The sequence below is a fragment of the Xiphophorus hellerii genome, chromosome 1, assembly GCF_003331165.1.
Source record: "Xiphophorus hellerii strain 12219 chromosome 1, Xiphophorus_hellerii-4.1, whole genome shotgun sequence".
NCBI classification, from domain to species: domain Eukaryota; kingdom Metazoa; phylum Chordata; class Actinopteri; order Cyprinodontiformes; family Poeciliidae; genus Xiphophorus; species Xiphophorus hellerii.
In genome coordinates, this window is record NC_045672.1 from 1421461 (window position 1) to 1426035 (window position 4575).

Below are 4575 nucleotides of genomic sequence, written 5' to 3' on the forward strand. Positions count from 1 at the left end.
CGGTTCATATCTGGGCACAACATTTCTTTCTCTCATCACTGTAAATGTTCTGAGTGAGGTACAGATATGAATCTCGGGACTATCGCAGAAGACACATTGAACTGTCATACGCTTAAAACGCTTTTCCAATATGTATTACGGTTCCCGAACAAGAAGGATTTGTTTCCAATGCTTTTTTTCAGTAAAGTGTGTTTGCTCAAACACACTTGTGTGTTTGAGAGCTCAGAGCTCACAGCTCACACCTGCTGAGACCATTATTTACCATAGCAACGGAACTCAAGAGGCTATTGGCTGCTGGTTAGGACTACGAATACGCATCACTGTAGTTCTATCTACCCTCAGTTGAAACAGATCAGGACTGAGAACTGGCCTTTAGAACTACCTGCTGCTATCGGCTGTATATAACTGATTTAACTCAGTAACTGTTACACATGGGATTAGTTTTAAACTTTAAAATGAAGCATACTGAAAATTTCAAAATAAAAAGCCTTGAATATTTTACATGACGTAATTGCTCTTTTTGGCCGTATATGACTTTTTCATCCAAAGCAATGTTACACATGGGATTAGTTCGGAACTTTAAAATGGAGCATAATAATAATTTCAAAATAAAAGCCTTGAATATTTTTACATCAGGTAATTGCTGTTTTTGGCCGTATATGACTTTTTCATCCAAAGCACTGTTACACATGGGATTAGTTTGGAACTTTAAAATGGAGCATAATAATAATTTCAAAATAAAAGCCCTGAATATTTTTACATCATGTAATTGCTCTTTTTGGCTTTATCTGACTTTTCCATCCAAAGCACTGTTACACATGGGATTAGTTTGGAACTTTAAAATTAAGCATACTGAAAATTTCAAAATAAAAGCCTTGAATATTTTACATGACGTAATTGCTCTTTTTGGCCGTATATGACTTTTTCATCCAAAGCACTGTTACACGTGGTATTAGTTTGGCCCTCTGAAATGAAGCATACTGAAAATTTCAAAATAAAAGCCTTGAATATTTTTACATCATGTAATTGCTTTTTTTGGCCGTATATGACTTTTTCATCCAAAGCACTGTTACACATGGGATTAGTTTGGAACTTTAAAATGGAGCATAATAATAATTTCAAAATAAAAGCCTTGAATATTTTTACATGAGGTAATAGCTCTTTTTGGCTTTTTTTGACTTTTTCATCCAAAGCACTCTTACATGTGGTATTAGTTCGGAACTTAAAAATGAAGCATACTGAAAATTTCAAAATAAAAGCCTTGCATTTTTTTACATCAGCTACTTGTGTTTTGAGCATTATATAACTATTTTAACCCAAGGACTATTACGCATGGGATTAGTTTGGCCCTTTGAAATGAAGTTTAACAAAACTTCCAAAATAAAAGCCTTGACAACATTTTAAATCGTACCGAATGGTGCACGTCCGCCTCACTTAACGTTCTTGCGGTTCTCCGCGTGCCACTGATTACGTCACGGCGTTCTTTAGCGTCGACGCCGATTTGTGGCGTGACGACGCCGGGCCCAAACCCCACGGGCGCGCCTTGGCAGGCCCCGGCTAAATTTCTTCCGAAATTTTCTAGTTCTTCTTTATTTTTCTTCCGTAACCGTTAATGCGGCTCATACCGCTTGGTGCACACCTACAAATGAGGTATCAAAACCTGCAGAAAATTCACGCCATTCCAGCTATTACTTCTGGTGGGATTTGGGCTTAACGTGGCGACATAATTCGCAAAAAACTACGAAAAAAACCCCATTATAACTCAATGGGAAAAATCCTAGAAATACCCTATTTTTGAGGATTTGCTGTGTCGTCACAAATTCACCTAGAAATGCCATTCAAATTTCATTTTGTAGATACGTCTGTGATCTCTTCGAAAGTGAAGACGGCTCGTCGATACCAGTTACGGTTTGTCCACAATTTGCCTCTAAGCGACCCAAAGTTTCTCATTTTTACTAAAGTTAGAGTGCGTCTCTGGCTGCTTAGAGTGAGAGATGAGACAACTTTTTCAGCCAAATCATTTTTGAAATCGCCATCACGGCCACAAATATCGCACGATTAGTATCAAAATCGGTCCTGACATTGATACGCCTGTCTGCTCCGGTAAAATGTTTTCGAAATTTATCTAGACCGTACGGTTTTCTGTCACGGTGCTTCAGAGCAAAGTCATGCGACAGGATTTTCTGAGGCTGTCTGAGGCTCTCTCCCATGTATTTGAATAGAATTTCAGATCTGGGCACAACATTTCTTTCTCTCATCGCTGTAAATGCTCTGAGTGAGGTACAGATATGAATCTCGGGACTATCGCAGAAGACACATAGGCCTCTCATACGCTCGAAACGCTTTTCGAATATGTATTACGGTTCCCGAACAAGCAGGATTTGTTTCCAATGCTTTTTTTCAGTAAACCGTGTTGGCTCAAACACACAATTGTGTGTTTGAGCATGTATGACTCACAGCTCACACCTGCTGAGACCATTATTTACCATAGCAACGGAACTCAAGAGGCTGTTGGCTGCTGATTTGGACTACAAATTCGCATCATTGTAGTTCTATCTATCCTCAGTTGAAACAGATCAGGACTGAGAACTGGCCTTTAGAACTACCCGCTGCTATGGGCTGTATATAACTGATTTAACTCAGTAACTGTTACACATGGATTAGTTTTGAACTTTAAAATTAGGCATACTGAAAATTTCACAAATAAAAAGCCTTGAATATTTTTAACATCAGGTAATTGCTCTTTTTGGCTTTATTTGACTTTTTCATCCAAACCACTCTTACACGTGGTATTAGTTCAGAACTTTAAAATGAAGCATACTGAAAATTTCAAAATAAAGCCTTGAATATTTTTACATGACGTAATTGCTCTTTTTGGCTTTATTTGACTTTTTCATCCAAAGCCTCTTACCACGTGGATTAGTTCAACTTTAAAATGGAGCATACTAAAATTTCAAAATAAAAGCCTTGAATATTTTTACATCATGTAATTGCTCTTTTTGGCTTATGACTTTTTCATCCAAAGCACTGTTACACATGGGATTAGTTCGGAACTTTAAATGAAGCATAATAAAATTTCAAAATAAAAGCCTTGAATATTTTTACATCAGTAATTGCTCTTTTTGGCTTTATTTGACTTTTTCATCCAAAGCACTGTTACACATGGTATTAGTTTGGAACTTTAAATGAAGCATACTGAAAATTTCAAAATAAAAGCCTTGAATATTTTTACATCATGTAATTGCTCTTTTTGGCTTTATTTGACTTTTTCATCCAAAGCACTGTTACACATGGGATTAGTTCGGCTTTAAAATGAGCATACTGAAAATTTCAAAATAAAAGCCTTGAATATTTTTACATCATGTAATTGCTCTTTTTGGCTTTATTTGACTTTTTCATCCAAAGCACTGTTACACATGGTATTAGTTTGGCTTTAAATGAAGCATACAAAATTTCAAAATAAAAGCCTTGAATATTTTTACATCAGTAATTGCTCTTTTTGGCTTTATTTGACTTTTTCATCCAAAGCACTCTTACACATGGTATTAGTTTGAACTTTAAATGAAGCATACTGAAAATTTCAAAATAAAAGCCTTGAATATTTTTACATCATGTAATTGCTCTTTTTGGCTTTATTGACTTTTTCATCCAAAGCACTGTTACACATGGTATTAGTTTGGCCCTTTGAAATGAAGCATACTGAAAATTTCAAAATAAAAGCCTTGAATATTTTTACATCATGTAATTGCTCTTTTTGGCTTATGACTTTTTCATCCAAAGCACTGTTACACATGGATTAGTTTGGCCCTTTGAAATGAAGCATACTGAAAATTTCAAAATAAAAGCCTTGAATATTTTTACATCATGTAATTGCTCTTTTTGGCTTTATTTGACTTTTTCATCCAAAGCACTGTTACACATGGTATTAGTTTGGCCCTTTGAAATGAAGCATACTGAAAATTTCAAAATAAAAGCCTTGAATATTTTTACATGACGTAATTGCTCTTTTTGGCTTTATTTGACTTTTTCATCCAAAGCACTGTTACATGGTATTAGTTGGCTTTAAAATGAAGCATACTGAAAATTTCAAAATAAAAGCCTTGAATATTTTTACATCAGCTACTTGTGTTTTGAGCATTATATAACTATTTTAACCCAAGGACTATTACGCATGGGATTAGTTTGGCCCTTTGAAATGAAGTTTAACAAAACTTCCAAAATAAAAGCCTTGACAAAATTTTAAATCGTACCGAATGGTGCACGTCCGCCTCGCTTAACGTTCTTGCGGTTCTCCGCGTGCCACTGATTACGTTGCGGCGTTCTTTAGCGTCGACGCCATTTGTGGCGTGACGACGCCGGGCCCAACCCCACGGGCGCGCCTTGGCAGGCCCCGGCTAAATTTCTTCCGAAATTTTCTAGTTCTTCTTTATTTTTCTTCCGTAACCGTTAATGCGGCTCATACCGCTTGGTGCACACCTACAAATGAGGTATCAAAACGCAGAAAATTCACGCCATTCCAGCTATTACTTCTGGTGGGATTTGGGGTTAACGTGGCGACATAATTCGCAAAAAACT